The sequence below is a fragment of the Corythoichthys intestinalis genome, chromosome 9 (genome assembly GCF_030265065.1).
Source record: "Corythoichthys intestinalis isolate RoL2023-P3 chromosome 9, ASM3026506v1, whole genome shotgun sequence".
Classification (NCBI taxonomy): domain Eukaryota; kingdom Metazoa; phylum Chordata; class Actinopteri; order Syngnathiformes; family Syngnathidae; genus Corythoichthys; species Corythoichthys intestinalis.
In genome coordinates, this window is record NC_080403.1 from 35197010 (window position 1) to 35214385 (window position 17376).

Here is a 17376-nt window from a genome sequence, read left to right on the forward strand (position 1 = left end):
TTTCCCGTCCTCGCTTCACGGTGGACAAACACACTGCAGTGCACTCTGGGAGCTTTTCATAAACCCAAATCGTCGCACTGTCACCCACAGTTACAGACAAATCTGGCGGCTGCCAGAGGGGAGCAAGCTGGGACGCGGCGTCACCTAGGCTGACACACACTTTAATACCTACAGAGGATAGAGGAGGCAGCAGATGCGAGCAAGGTGATAGACTACAGCAGGAAGAAACACTGCCTGTTCATTTACAATCATTATTATCACTTAGGTAGAATTATCACGGTCAAAGTGAGTTGGAGCTGTGGAGGAATTCACCTTGAGGCAGGTGAGAAGTACTTGCAGTAGTCTGCATTTATCGTTGTGTTACACCAGTTACACATGTGCTATTACCAGTGTTGTTAATAACGGTGGTAGAATAAAACGGCCTTTCTAACGGCGTTTTTAGTAGTGAGTAATCTAATTACCGTATTGGCCCGAATATAAGACAGCCCTGATTATAAGACGACCCCCTCTTTTTCAAGACTCAAGTTTGAAAAAAGACTTTTTGAACACCAAATTCATTTTTGTACAGAAAATAATTACAATACATCTGAAACCAATGATTATAGCAATATATTTGAGAGAAAAAGCATTTTATTTTGCCTCATTCAAATCTTAATATCTGAACATTTAAATATGTAAACTAAAGTGCAATCGTGTTCGTAAATGAATGGCTTCTGTTTTTTTTTAATGTAAATAAACCAATCTATTGTGATAAAACAACAAAATTGCAATAACTGCATTAACCATCATAGTGAAGTCTAACTGTAACACTAACATGTAGGACAAACATTGCAATAAAATAATGCAAACTGGTTAAACTTGAGAGTAGCTGAGATCTATCATGACAGAACATCGCTTCAATGATATCTGGCGCCATCTAGCGTCGTGAATGGGTATAATGTCTAGACCGCGAATATAAGACGACCCCCACTTTTTCAGTCTTATTTCAATGCAAAGAACACCGTCTTATATTTGGGCTAATACGGTAATTACTTTTCTGATCTTTGCAACGCCGTTACCGTTAGTGAGGCTGTGAAGGGGTGTGTTACTGCAGTTTGGTTGAATGAAGCGCAAGTTGTCTGATTTTGTCACAGCTTCCTGGGAGAGAGCAGAGCAGGAGGAGTGGAGGGAGTGGTGACGCCGTTGCAAACGCAAAGATGATTGGCTAGGTGGGAAGGAGCGTTAGCATAACATTCGCGTTTTCAATAGCATTAGCATTTAGTGTGGCGAGGGTCATCTTAACCTCTCGGGCAACTTTTTTGCTACATACAGTTCAGGGCGTCCTGAAAATAATGTACTATTTTCCTACTGAGTGTGCATTATCATCACCAAGTTACAACTATAACTTATCATTTTCAACTGGTGAATATCCAAACAAAATGAAAATAGCTAAAGTCGTGCCATCATATAAGACTGGGAATAGACACCACAAATTACAGGCCTGTTTCTCTACTTCCACAATCCTCCAAAATTCTGGAAAAAATATTCATCAACAGATTAGACAAGTTCTTAAGTAAACATAACTCACTTTTCGACAGTCAGTATGGATTTAGGGCAAACAGTTCAACATCACTAGATTTAATAGTTCAGTTGAGGAGATCACTAATACTATTGATCACAAATTACATTCAGTTGGAATATTCATAGATCTTAAGAAAGCATTTCACACTATTAACCATGAAATTTTAATCAATAAACTTGAAAAGTATGGGATCTGGGGGTAGTACCACACTGGGTGAGAAGTTATTTAAGTAACAGAAAACAATTTATGAAGTTCGGTGACTATTCATCATCATGCTTGGACATTGCTTGTGGAGTCCCCCAGGGTTCAATGTTAGGTTCAAAACTGTTTTTTTTTTTTTTTTAATATAAATGACAAATACCGGTACAAAGTTTCAAGAATACAAACGTTTGTTTTATTTACAGATAACACAAGTATTTTTTGCTGTGGGGGGATGGGTGTACATGAGCTACTGGGGAGGGTTTCTGATGAAATTTGTAAACTAAAAACGTGGTTTGACGGAAACAAATCATTATTAACCTTAAGTAAAACCAAATTCATGTTATTTAGCGATACAATAAATATAGTCAAGTACAAATTCAGATAGATGGGGTGAATATTGATAAGGTTTGTGAAAACAAGCTTCTTGGGGTGGTTATTGATGACAAGGTTAACTAGAAAGCTCATATAAAACATACAAAGAAAGATATCAAGAAGCATTTCAGTTTGAATAAAGCAAAACAGTCTTGACAATAACTCACTCCACATTCTTTACCGTTCTTTAATCCTGCCATATTTACACTACCGTGCAGAGGTCTGAGGTAGTACTCATAAATGTACAATAAATTCATAATATCCATATTACAAAAAATACCCATAAGAATAGTACCGTACATAATGCTGGCTACAGGGATCATACGTTCCAGGACCTTGTTTGTAAGTCGAAATGGTTGTATGTTGAGCAAGATTTTCCCATAAGAATACATTATAATTCCATTAATTCGTTCCACAGCCCAAAAACATACACTAAATCCTCAATATATACTGTTGTTACTATTGCAAATAGCAATTACAAAAAGCAGTACAAATAAATTATGAATAAAAATCATAATAATAATAATATAATATAATACTATATTATAATATAATAACACCTGTAATAATGTAACGAATTGAGTTCTAAGGCTGACTTTTTTTTCTGTACCCAAACGCACAGCGGGGCTGACGTGACGGTGAGCAAGAGCGCGCAGTTCTATTTTACTTTCTGTTTTGATGCTGGCGTCAGTGTTGCAAAAGTTGATGGAATAAATTATTAGAAACTTTGGCGATTTCTTTGGCGATGTTACCACTATAAGAATTGTCACCTTAATTTATAAAGACTGGCGAACGGAGGAGAACCGGCCGAGATCGACATTCTACGGCCCTATTGTCGACCCAGTTCATGTATGCACACACCATGCTTATATTTTGCTGTCATTTACATCTTCATTTCAATAGTGAGCGTCACCTTTTCTTTTTTTCTCCACCTGCACTAACCTTTTTGGATCCTGTGTTGATTTCTCTCACACTACAATCACCCATGCGTCCGTCTTCAGGCAAAACAAACTGCGGCGCTGTTAAAAATCACCGAATTTCGAGCATGTCGTCGGATGCAGAAACAAATGGCGAGTCATATTTTACGTCTGATGTCGAAAAGATCGTGTGTCGTTGTACCACTGTATGTTATTTTTAAAATCCAAATCATTAAAACTCATGGATTTGGTTCATTTTCAAACACCTCAGCTCATGTATAAGGCTATATACACAGGTCACTTCCTGGTAATAGACCCCACTCACCAACATCACAAAATGACGTGTCGCTGTATCCGGCCGCCATATTTTCCGTCATTGTTTATCCGTATTCTCAATGGTTTCAATTTGTCGTGCAATTTATAGTGCAATTCATGAAAGCCCCGGTGCTTTCAGACGCTGTAAACTCATTGGATGCGTTGCATAAAAGGCGTTATGTGGAAAAGCTTCAGTCTATCCATTTGCCAGATCCATATTTGATGCCTAAATCGATATTTTTCGACCCGCTGTCTTCGCCGTCTCTGCCTGACATCTGCTACCCTGATATCTACAACTATCTTGTCCACAGAAACTATTCTCACGAAACTTTGAAAAACTTTAAGAGCAGCACTCTAAGCAACATTACCCTGTGTGACCCTTCCAATTTTCTAAAATGGCGACAATCAATAAAAAAAAAAAGTTGACTGCGATGGCCGATGCTTCAAGGATAGGTGGATATAGGACTATTTCTTCAACAAAATACGCAACAACTGTGTCTGCCTCATTTGCAAAGAGACAGTCGCTGTTTTCAAAGAGTTCGATGTGACGCGATATTACCAAACAAGACACGCTGACATGTATGACAACATTACAGGGAAGATACGCAGCGAGAAATTATAGCAACTTGAAGCTAGTTTAATTTCAGAGCAGCAGTATTTCGCAAGAGCCCGAGTGTCGAAATTTCTCGCAACTTGAAGCTAGTTTAATTTCACAGCAGCAGTATTTCGCAAGAGCCTGAGTGTCGAAAGAGAACGCCACAAAGGCGAAATTGTTGAAATTATGAATTAAAATAATAATAATAAAGCAAATGTGACACACAGAAGGGCTTGCTAAAATGTGTTTAAATATACCGTTCTACGTAAACCAGCCAAGGTAGCCCCCCACATTTTTACCCCACCAAATCTGGATTGCGGACACCCCTGTTTAACTGATGATCCGTAGACGAGGCCAGCTTCTTTCAATTGGTACCAGCTAAATATTATTCAAAAAATAATGATGGCGGAAGAAATAAACATCTTGAATTTGAAACTGTATGTTATCTGCGATTAGCCTCGCAATGATCTTAATTGTGGTTGTCAGCCCAAAACCCTCTAAATATATATTAAATGCATCTTACCAGGTATAAAATGACTACTACATAGTCTGTGGTTATCGTTTGGTGCCCAGTTTTCTCGTCGAATTGCGGCAGTCCATCTCGCTTTCCTCTTCGGGTCTCTCGGAATACGGTAGAACTTCAAGTCCAAACGCCACACACGCCTTCACCGTTTTGATTATTAATGTTAACGAGCAGAAAAACACGCCATAATAGGAGGAATTTACGTAGCGGTAATGCGTAAACACGACGAGCTGACGGACAATATGGCGCGGAGGCGTGGTTGTGACGTCATGTGAGTGGGGTTTATACAGTATGTAGAAGGTTTTGTTTTGTTTTTTTAACAGAGAAGGGCATTATTACAGTTTGAGGGGGGAGCTTAACTTACAGCATCAAGGGTACGGAATACATTAAAAAGTTTTTGTGGTTCTGTTTGTGGAGTGAGCCTGTGGAACAAACTAGATGGGGGGGCTTAAGCAATGTCTAAACGTTACCCAGTTTAGGAAGTGGTATAAGCACATGGTTTTCACAGGATATAGGGGAGAGGAAGGAGTTTAATTGTAGGATGTTTTCATAAATCTGTTATTAGCTAGGTCCTTTTTATTTTGTTTATCTTTCATCTTATGTGTATGGTTATTTACTTTATTTCTTTTGTTGATATGAGGAGTAGTTAATAGGGCAGACTGATATAATTGAGGAATAGAAAATGGGGGTAGGTTTTAATAAGCAAACGTTTCATCCCACTCCTTTTTGGACACATTAAATAAAAATCAGATATTGTTTATTAGTATAATAATAATTATTATCATTGTTTTAAGTCTTGTTGCTGTTATCTCAAGTGTCTCATTGATTTTGTCTGATTTTTTGTTTTATTATTTTTATTTTCTCCTGGCATATCGCCAAAATAAAGTATTCATTCATTCATGTTTGCGTTGTCCTTGTAGACAATATAATATTAATTTGTTTTTTATTACAAAAATAGTCATGTGACCTAAACTTTTCCTGAATGACTATCCATGAACCTTGTGTGGTGTTTTTTAATCATAACAACTAGAGCAATGATAGGAGAGGCAGGAGTTTCAGAGCATCACCTGCATATTGAAAAATATATCCATGTGCTGTATTTTAGGGGTGTGACTATATACACAAGTCACGGTTCAGTACGTACCTTCATTGCGGGTTCAGTACAACAGGAGAAACAAAAAGGCTTTTTTTTCCCTCATAGCATTTGAAACTCTTATGTAGGAGAATTAAAAAAAATAAAATAACAATAATAAGTTCAAATCAATCAATTGATACGTATAAACATGTTTGATGTAATAACGTGTACAACATGAATAATGTCAGTTACTTTGCTGAGTAACTAATTACTCTTACAATGAGGTAACTGAGTTACTAACTCAATTACTTTTTGGGAAAAGTAATATGGAAATGTAACTAATTCCTTTTTAAAGAAATATTAACAACACTGGCTACTACCAGGTGGTGAAACTGTGACCAAGGATCAATATTTAATAACGTGAATAACAGTCTTTAATCGATCTATTTTATACAGTTTGTCCTCAGTGTGTCTATACTTTCTTGTATTTAATGCATTTTTCCTGCTTTTGATCTTTCAACAGTTAAGCTCTGTTGTTTCTTCCATTAGTCTCTGTGTGTTTAGTTCCTAGGTTTCTGTTCACTACTTGTCTGGTCATCGGTCTTTGCAATTTTGCTTGTTCAGCCAAAGGGACTTTTACTATTGACTGATACTGTGACCATGAAATTCACATTAATTAAATAAGTTGAAATACCAGTTACTGACTAAAATGTTTTTGTTGATGATTACACAGCCATGTGAATAAAAATCATTTTGATATTGTCGCATCACACATTTTTTTAAACAAAATGGGGACCAAAAGGCCGCAAGGCCATGTACATGTGTGCTCTGCCTTCAAAAATCATCCTGAGCTGAAGTGACAATGGCAAAGTAAACGGTCCCAAAGCCAAAACCAGACATGTAAGCTAGTGTGAATGATGGAAACATTGGAAACATACACATACAGGATGTCCAATTGGATCTGATTCCACTGCTACATTAAACTAGTGAAACATTCTATTGGGATTGCTTATACATTTTAGAGGAAACTCTTTTTCCTTCAAATCACACACCAAGGTCCATAATGACCTGCTCGGATATGTGTGGTGTGGAGGCACATAAGGTCTCTGACCTCAAGCACATTAAAAACCTTTAACTAGAAAAGGGTCAGGCCTCCTCATACAGCAAAAATGGTTTGCTTTACTGGATGTTTTAAAGACTCTAAAAACATTATAGAAGCAGAGGGAAGCATTGTAATATTTTCTATGAACTCAAATTTCCCAATACTATTTAAAGTGTATTTATTAAGATAAAATGATTGCGGTCAAGTCAAGTACAGTAATTATACTGCCAGTAGATTACTCATCCACTGTAAGACAACTAGAAATATACAGAAAAATATTGGTTCACTTAAAAATCTAAATAGTCCATTCCTTGAGGAACATTAATTTGCTTCATGATGGCATTGTGGAAATAAACCTGACCCTCTCAACAAAGTAATGTATGGTCTTTATTGTGAATACTGAACATTGGTCTTTTTCCCTCCAGGAGCCATGACCTCTGTCTAATTAAAGTCTTTGTGGCTAAGTTAGAAAACACTCACTCTAAGCATGAGCGAGAGGCAGACATTGATTTTATATCGGTCTATTACAGCAATGCATCTCCTGCTTGTGTGGGGACTAGAATTCTGATCTTCTAAACTACATTTCACTATCATCAGCTAAGGTCTCTATCACCACTGATGAACGATCAGCAGTGGGGATAAGTACTATATTTAAGTCGCTCACTTACATATGTGCAGCATGAACGAATGTGACCTTCTAGCCAGACTGCCAGAAACGTACCAGCCGAACTTTCGGACCCCCGCTGGAGCAGCTCCAACGACCCGGGCCGGTGAGACTCCGACAATCTGGCCAGAAGGCCAAACTCCACGTGTTCACATTAGTCTTAACCATTTGTACTGACTCCATTTTGAACAGTTTGAAGAAGGCTTACCGAAAACAAGTTGACAATTTATTCAGGTCGACAGCGATCAAAACGGCAAAGCGAAACAGAAAAACACTCAGGCAGGGAGGCAAGGTCACCCTATCACACGTCAACAAAAGGTTCCCGAGAAAAATGACCACGATTAGTTAAACATTCAGTCTTTTGAAGGCTCTCGCGAGGCGGGCTGTGGGCAGGAAGAAGGGTGTGTTTAGGATTCTTGTCTGTTTGTGGCTTGGACAGGAGGATTCGAGAGCTACTGTTATCCGGGCAACGAGTGTTGTGGATTTTGCCACCTCGGCGTCAAAGGGGCTCTTGGACTCTTGTCAGTCGTGTTATCAGTTGGATGTTGGGCGTCTGCCGGTGTTCCTTGTGTTGAGACAGAGCGTCCCGCCATTTGTTTGGGACTGTCAGGGAGAACTGATTGTGGGAGTTGGTGGTGCAGACGTGGGCTTGTCAGCGTCAATCTTGCTCAGTCAGTTGCATGATGCACATGTTGGGCTTCCATGATAAGAAGGTGTCATGTATCTTTATGCCCTATATTCTGCTTGTTTTCCTTAAACTATGGTATAAGTGCTATTTATTTTACATTGGGTGTGTTAGAGTAATACAAACAGTCAGACAGTAAATACGAGAAACGATACTATTCTCTGATTGATTATATTAAGTGTGTCAGAATAATTCAAACAGTTAGACGGTGCCTACGAGAAAAGGTACTATCTCCTTCAAGCGTCACTGCATACTTCCCCGCACTAATGTAATACCATGCGATATGCGAGTTTGCCACATTTAAAGGCTATGGAAACAGCCGGTTTGATTGGAGGTAAATGGAGTCAACTCTGTTCACTCCGACAACGGCACAAACCACTCTTTCAAATCTGCCGACTTGCACACCCCTGTGAAATTACCAACACCTGGTCGAACCCGCCTCTACGCAGATTTAAACATCATGTTGAATTTGCAAAAATAGAACTCTATGACTCATGACACCCTGAAAGTGCTCAAGATGAATGATCACTACGGGAAGCTACTACGGACAAATGAGTCCACTCTCCATCTTTCATGAAAAAACTGCCTCTCTTCTGTTTTCCACCTTCTTTGCCAACCCCCTCAGTCAAGAAACATTCGTTCATCACAGTGTGTTCGTGCCAGTGTGTGCAAGTGCGTCTCTTGATATGGAGGTGATCTCAATCTGTTGCGCTGGTGTCACCCTAATCTATCGAGCATCACACACAACTCACTCACCCATAAAGCGATTATTTAATTTGCCAAGTGTCTTTTTCATAATTAATCATACACACATACGCCCACACACACTGTATTTGTCTTTCCATGGCTCCTGCAAAATGTATTTTTGGCTCATTTCTCTCACCTCCCATGCCCTCCTTGCTGCTGTGTTACCCTGCCTCCTCATAAAAAAAAAACACAAATGCACAAAACACTCATTCCAAGGAAGTCCTCATGAACAGCTCTCACTTGACATGTAGCACCGAAGGACCGTTTGAGGATTTTAAAGTGTCCCATTGTTGGCAAATTATACAATAGTTGAGGGCTATGGGGGATAAAATGAGAGTACAGTGAAGTTTTTTAATTTCTCTACTTTGGAATCTGTATTCTTTTATGAACTGAAAAACTCAAATATTTGATTAGGAGAAGTGAATAGTGAAATTTAAAAGGTAGTGTCAATAAACTTGGAGAAACCACCCACTGATACATAGAGCTAACCCTTCTACAGGTGTGTGTCAGTTGGTGGTGGCGGTGGGGAGTATGTGTGATTGGGTTAGAAACTGTAATCTCCCCAGGATAAAGAGAGCAGAGCTAGTGTTAATATGACTGTCAATGAGAATTAGGTCCCTGGACCGATCCTCTCCGCACACACCCCTCTCCCAGTCCTCTTCACCCCCTTCCCCACGAATGGCACACTCTGGAGTGGAGACAATGGGGGAGAAATTACCGACTCTGAATACAGTACAAATTGCAGAGGCAAGCAGCAGGACAACACAGATATGGGCAAAGAATGGGGAGGAGGAAAAGCGGTCGGTGGGGTGGGGTGAGTAACAATTAAAACACGATTATGGAGCACATTAACGTGCATTGAGAAAAAGAGAGAGAAAGGGATGAGCGAGCACAAACTCAGTAGGTTAATTTCCACCCAATAGAATCTGGCCGGTCCATTCTAAAACACGCCTTCATTCCAACAGCTTCTCATTCGGCTCCCGTATGCCTCAAGTCCGCGCTACTTGTCAGTCCTCGTCTTCATCTCCATTCCCAACAGCCCATTTCGACCCAAGCAGCGAGTAGAGCCGGATCATCTGACTCACAGATCACTCAATAAGTGCACAGCAGCGTGGAAGTATACCGATCGTTTATTTAAAATGACTGGCGTGGACACAGCGCATTAAATTTGCCCCAGACTCATACACATGATTCAATCGTTGTCATCGGTGACTGGTGCGCTTTTACGCATGGGGGAATTACGCGCATGTGCATATACTTTAACTATGTACAGTATACGTATGTGTGTATATATTTGGGGGTTCTTGTATATTTCCCCCCAAAACACATAATTCAGTTTTTTTGTTTTTTTAATGATTGTGAGAGAATCAGCACTCCACTCCTAACTTCCCCTTTTCCCCCACGCTTAAATAACTGGATAATATTTCTTATTAATATATAATAATAGTAATTTCAAAAACTTACCCAGATTTATAAACTGGATATCATGACTGCATGCAGGAACGAAGGGATTATCCAGAAGACACTTTCTGCTTCAAACTCCAAAGTATTTTCCTCACAATCCTTTCGCTGGTGTCTCCGCTCCGGTTCTTACAAAACCCAATCGCGCTGGATCAGAGGGAAAGACGCAAAGAAGAGCCCGTGCAGAATAGTACCGGGCTGGAGCCGCTTCTGATAACCGTGAGTTTTTGGAACAGCAACGGGCTCCAAATGTGATCAAGTAGCAAAGTCCCATCTCAACATCACATTGAGGATGGACCGACCCGGTTAAAAGCCGGTATGTTTAGTTTGAAGACAAACTCTCCGCAGAAGTTGTAGTCGCTTTGTGACAGCCGTAGAGCCGCCGAGAAGAGTGATCGCAGTACAATGGAGTAGTGGCGATAGTTGTGCTCCCTTCGCTCCGCCCGGGCTTGTAGGGATCGATTGGTCATGAGAAGTGAGATGCGTCTTCCGTCATTTCCATTCAGAACACGTGCAACAGTGCCCACCCAGTTCACCAGCAAGTACACCCTCTCTTCCTCGCCACCCCCACATGCCCCGCTGATGTCACGGAGTTTGCAAGAAGCATTAAGTAGCCTATGGGGTTCGAGGAGGGGGCGACAAAATCAGTAGGCTACTATAAATGTCGAGAAAGGAATAGAATGATGCCTTTTATCAAAAGGGTTTAATCAGCTGGGGTTTGCTGCAACTCCTTCACAGCCCTAGTGAGGATAAGTGATAAAGAAAATGGATGGACTGTGATGAACTTTAAAGGGATCCACAAATAGACTTGTAGTTCTTAAAAGATACACTTTATTATGAGTTAAAATAATTTGATCTTGAAAGCCCTCTTGATGTTTTCGTTTTTACACAATTTGTAAAATTAGTTTAACTAGTGGGTCGCTATTGTTGTTGACGTCGCAAGGTTACGCTGTCGGGCTTCCAGAATATGACTCTTGCGACATTAACATGTAATCTGTTCAACCATTTCATTGGAACACAAGATGAACATTAATGAGGATGACTACATTGTTGATATTTCACACATCGAGCAGCAAAAGCAAAATGAACAGGAAAGACGGGATGAGACGAGACGAGAGAAGGGGAAAAATGGTGTTCTGCCAAAATGTGCTACACCGGCGAAACGTCTACAAGAGGCTAATTTGACACTCAAATTACTACCGTGCACTTTCAGCTTATTTTGTTTAGACGCATACAGACAGAACTTACTAAAGATCCCTTAACAAAATACTTAAATGTAAGTTAATATCAGATAAGGGTGGTTTAAATATGCTACGTGACTAACGTGCTCAACAGAGGAGCGGCCGTGGCACAGTTGTTAGCTTGAGTTATCCTAGGACCGAAGGGTCAGCGGTTTGATTCCCGGCTATGACTGCCCACTGTCAAAGTTCCCTTGGGCAGTGGGTTGGTAGTACCATTGGTATGTGTGCGTGAAAGGCTAAATGTGTGCTAATGTAAAGCGCTTTGGGCATTGTAACAATGTAGATACAGCGCTATATAAGTACTCGCAATTTACCAACAATCTGCTTTAAAGCTACCACAACAAAACACAATGCTTAAAGGTATGAGAGGGAAACACATGCAAACAATATTTTGAGGCAATGAAAAAGTAATAAAAGACCCAATAAAAACACAAATAATACGTACTCGTCGCTTTTAACCGATGAGCGCATGTGTTGGATGTCTCGCCGCGTAAAAGGAATTGCAGCCCAGATAGCAGACCAACATTGAATAAACGTTGATCTTACATCAAAATCATCAATATGGTTGACATCGAAATTTTCAACGCCAAGTGATGATGAAACAACGTTGTTCTATTATATGTCAGGCGATGGTTGGGTTAACATTGTTTTATAGGTGATGAACTAATGATGACAAATAGTTTATTTATGATTGACCAGGAAATATGATTGAAAAGTAATTGAATTATGGATGAGCGGGCATTTTGGTTGAAAACATAACATTGATTCAGTGTTGTTCCAATATTGTTAATAATCGAAATGATGTTTGGGTTTTGTAAGGATTTCAACGTTGAAACAACATTAATTAAGGGTGCAAAATTGACGTTGATTCATTCAACGATGTAAGATCGACAGCGGAATGTTGATCCAACATCTTTTCAACGTCGGTCTGCTATTTGGGATGTCATCTGTTCAACCCTTTCAATTTGAACCCGAGAGGAACATTAATGAGCATGACAGCACTGTGGATATTTCACAACACGAGCAGCAAAAGCAAAATTAACAGGAAAGACAGGATGAGATGAGATGAGAGAAGAAAAAAAAATATGTTCTGCCAAAATGTGTATATCAAATCAGGGTGGTTTAAATATGCTCTGTAACTAATGTGGTCAACAGATCAACAATCTGCTTTAAAGCTACCACAAGAAAACACAATGCTTAAGAGTATGAGAGGGAAACACATGTAAAAATAATTTTGAGGAAATGAAAAGGTAATAAAAGAGTCAATAAAAACACAAATAGTAAGTACTCGCTGCTTTTAACTGATGAACGCATGTGTTGAATGTCTCGCCGCGTAGAAGGAATTGCAGTAACCTGGTAGTATTCGTCGAGTGAGTGACAATCTACGTCATCGCCCCGAGCGTCCATTGCGCGCTTAAAACATGGCGCCCTCCGAAGGTCAAAACATGTACTAAATATTATAGATTTTAAAACCAATGACAATATTTTATGTGTTTCTATTAACATAGTTTAGCATAATAGAAAAATTGTGGCTTATTGGAGCCTACAAGTCTTAAAATCTGAGGTTCCCTTTAAATACAACTGAGCTCTACTGGAGAAAGCCTGTGGTGGTTTTCTTTTAAAAAAATTTCCACTTCTGTACAACAGTGGTGGTCGTGGTCATTATAGCATGCAGTTACATAGTGTGACTAAATTAATCATCACATTATTTTCCACCTCGCTTCCGTCCACACATGGATCATGTTTCATGCACATGTGGTGGATATCATTACTGGGATGTGAATAGGGTAAATATGAACCGCCCTTCCACACCTTTGAACAGAATTTAATGACAGTTGTCTCTCTGTTTCAGCACCAAGAGACTTGCTGGACAATTATTCCATTGCAGGGATATTCTATACGAGATGATTCCGATTGATTACAGGGTGTTGTATATACGGGCCTTTAAGACTGAGTGGAGGTCGATGTGTGCTAATGACCGAAGGTGAGGAGTATCTAATCTCATCCATTTATCTTTATTGACAGAACTGTATGGTCCTGGATCACTGAATTTTAACATTATGGAATCCATGCTGATCCCATGCAGAGCAGATAATTAAATTTATGAGTTTAACTGCGCTTATACTGTGGATAAGACAGACGAGGCAGTTCTGTTGACATGTTCCCACACGACTCTAATAAATTGTCTTTCAGTACCAAGGATAGCACCAGATTGTCCTGTCGCTGTGCCTCTCTCCTCTGAGTCTACGTGTCAAATAAACAGTCACTTCGAGGGAACTTCACGGATTTCAACCTTGTACAACTTTGAGAAAACATGCACAAGATTCTACAAAGATCTGAATAATAACATTAAATTGTGTTTTCAACAGAATGGTGTAATAGTAAGCTAAAGGAAATGGGAAAATAATGGAAACTTCAGTCTGCAGCACTTATCTTTTTTCCCTAAGAATGGCCAGATAGAGGAAACCGCCATTTTATGTAGCCACTTTACTCTACTACAAAACATTGTGGTTCAAAATTAAATTTACCTGTTTTAAATCCCATTATATAGCAAGCTGTTCAACCATCCGCTTGCGATACATGGTGGATATTCATTGTACTTGTGCAAGGCTGGTCAGGAAAGAGCAGATGCTCTGAGCCCCCACTGTGTCATGAATCAGAGATAGAGCCTGTCTCTACACTCCCATAATCGAACAATTTTCACCCAGAGGGAGAATTGCTGGTTAACTGCTGTTGACTGGAGGAATACACCCGCACTTCAATCGATAGTCCTTCGTTAATCACCCTCAAATATATATACATCTTTTTTGTGCGTGTCTAGGGGGTCTGGAAAGGCAATCAATGCAAGCTCATCGGTTTGTAATTCATTCCAATTCATTGAGTTTTCAAGGTATTTCAAATTTGATCATTGAAATGTTTCGTCAGGCAAAGATGGATTAATGAGAAATCTCAGCAGAACCAACAAAAATGCGAGAGGGGACAAAAAACTTGAAAGAAATGTGAATATTATTATCATGTGAAGTAAATCCTACATCAAAATAGCAAATTTCTTAACAGATAACTGACTTTGGTCAAATATGATCTAAAACAAGTCTAACCAATGCAAAATTAGAAAAAAGGTTTGGAGGGAAACAAAGCTTCTTATTTTGTGTGAGGATATACTGGATGTATTCAGGTGGCATATATGAGCTTTTCAGAACAACAATTTATCGATTTTAAGGAATCTCATAGGTTAATGAGTGCAGACATGTCGGTTCCTCTGTTTTTGATTCCTACCCTGAATAGTGATTCTTCATTCTTCACGAGGTCACTGGCAGTAACCTGAGCTGGGCCATAAATAGTGTTCATCCATGGAGAGGTTGTCAATACTCGCAAAGTTTAGCCACAACATCCTCCAAGAGCTGGCTGCTGCCTGACTCCTCACACTAAACTTATGGTAAAGTTGAGATTACAAAATTTGACAAACATTATTGTCCCATGACCCATTGGAAGCGTATCTGAACTCATTACTTTTATCAGACACTCTCTTGGGTTGGATGATCGAGCAAGGTAAGGAGTCATTTGTGGGATTATACCGCCCCCATGTGGCTAGAATGCATCACTGATAACTAAGCAGTGTTTTTGAGGTCATGCAGATTTATTACGGTGACAATAAAAAACTGAACTAGTACCCTTTTGCACAAAGTCCCTTTTTTCCTTAAACCAGAACTCACTAAACTAATGAAAGCTGCAAAGGGATGGCTGGCATCAGCAAAAACTGTCAGGAAAGAAAGTTCAGCTTGTTTCCCCTCCAAGGTCAGACTTCAAAAAGATGATCAATTTAATGATGAAGAAGAAAATCTTTGATGCTCAGTATAGTCAGTACTGACAGAAGTGGTTTGAATTTGCTTTTATTAAAAATATTCCATTTTCACATTAAAACCTTTGTCTAGAAAACTGCTACACAGTTTACCTTTTTTTGGTGCAATTGTCAAGGTCATGGTTTTACATGACCTTGACAATGATATGGTAGTAGAAAATTGTGCTAATTGTATATTTAATGTGCTAAACCAAAACGACCTGTTGAGGAACACAGCCCTTTGCATTAGTCATGCGTGGTTAGAAAGATTATTTCATTTCTAAAAATCGGGAGTATTTGGGGTGTATGTTTGATTTGAGTTCATTGTAGGGGTGTGACAAAATGTCGAAATGGTGATTATCTTGATACTTTGTATCCCAAATGGTTATCAATATGCTCCTGCCAAGGATTGAGATATTGTTTTAAAAAGGTGTCAATGTCTGAAAAAAGAAAAAGGAACAAAAAAGTTGCTACCAAAATCTTCCACCATAATAGTGTCTCAGTTAACACTCAGGCTGCATTGTTGGTGCGTGATGCCCAATCCATTTAGACTAGGAAAGTTTGTTAATTCGAAACCAGAGCATTCACAGTCATTCTGTGATTTTTAGGGAATTTACAGGTCACTTGCTGTTCATTTTAGGGAATTTACAGGTCATTTCCTTTTGAGTTTGAGTCACTGCCTATTCATTTGGGTGATTCCCAGGTCACTTCCTGTTCTGTAACGCAAAATAAACAGGAAGTGACCCATAAAATACCCCAAAATCGACAGGAAGTCACTGAAAATGAACAGGTAAATGACCTTAAATGGCCCAAAATTACCTTATTGCCTGGCATTGACTGCCACTGACGGCCATAGACGTTCAATCCGTTTGAAGTGGGAGGGATGGCAAAGTATCGATAATCTTTGTATCACCATATCGTCAGATCATCGTTATCGTAAGCTTTGTATCGCAAATCGCATCGTATCGTGAGGTACCAAGAGATTCCAAATCTTAGTTCATTGAGTATCACAGGTATCTTCTACTCGCACTGAGTTAGTATAAATGGCTAAGGAGGTTGAAGTGTAAACAGACACAGTCCCTGTAGATATCTATGGCAAAAGAAATAAAGACTAAAACAAAATAAATACACATACAAATCAATTAAAACTCTTGACACAATATTTAACTGACTAAACTGTAATTGGCGTGTCCAATTTTCCATTATTCGATTTTCAATGATGTTCATTGGAGGTGGTGGGGGAGCTGAAGTGTAATCCATCTGGTTTTGGCATTAAAAAAAAAAAAAAAAACTGAACAAAGTGGAGCCTAGAAAGACAGACAACTGTTCACACTCACAAGTGGAATTTAGGAGTATCCAACTATCCTACTGTACTATTTCCGTTTGTGGTATGGGGGAAGAAGAGGACTACATAGAGAAAACTTACTCAACCACTGGAGACCAAACTCCACAGAGAAAAAGCTGGGGCAGAGGCAAGCTTGACAAATATTTGATTTCAGCTTTTTCAGTATTTACAAGTTTGGAGTTGATGAATATCACACACATATACACATACCAGCAAAACACAGTGAAGTAAAACCCCAAATACCTCATTCAAAAATTTGGCAAAATTGGCAGTTTTTGGGGGGGGATCCTATCCTACATGTTGTGCTGGAAATTTCACTAATCTGTTGTTTTATACTTGTCCCAAAGCATTAAATGTATTGCTCTTGAGTGATTCACATTCCCCAAAGTAGTTATTGCCAACATCTTGTGGCGCCTATAGGCAATTAGAAACTGTTTTCTGGTTACCACAATTACTCGTTTATTTTTGCTTTTCACAACAGGGCTTGGTCCCTATCCGCCTCACTGTACTGATCCTTTTGTGTTACAATGTGACAGAATCTTACCCTTTAACGCTGATATGTTCTGGTTCTATGATCTCTCAGGTGCAAATGTCAACAGCTCAGAGGAAGCTCAAATCAAGGTGACACTAATCAAAAGTAACAACAAGCCACATGTCACAGCACAGCTGCTCATTAGCCAATTCTATCGGTGTGAAATGAAGCAGTTTTGGCGGAGGTAATGACGAAGTTTTTT

The 17376-nt window shown here is 39.4% G+C and overlaps 1 protein-coding gene across 2 annotated transcripts in view; it reads right to left on the bottom strand.

The window, feature by feature from the left end:
* The window catches only part of tafa4b (TAFA chemokine like family member 4b), a 105646-nt gene extending 88439 nt beyond the window's left edge, over positions 1-17207 (bottom strand). The window contains exon 1 of one of the 2 annotated variants that reach the window (XM_057846939.1): positions 17187-17207. The gene's annotated coding sequence lies outside the window, so the exon portion shown is untranslated. Of the gene's footprint in view, positions 1-10221; positions 10711-17186 lie in introns of those variants that run through there. The other variant, XM_057846942.1, reaches the window with a different exon arrangement.
* Positions 17208-17376: the final 169 nt, after the last annotated feature.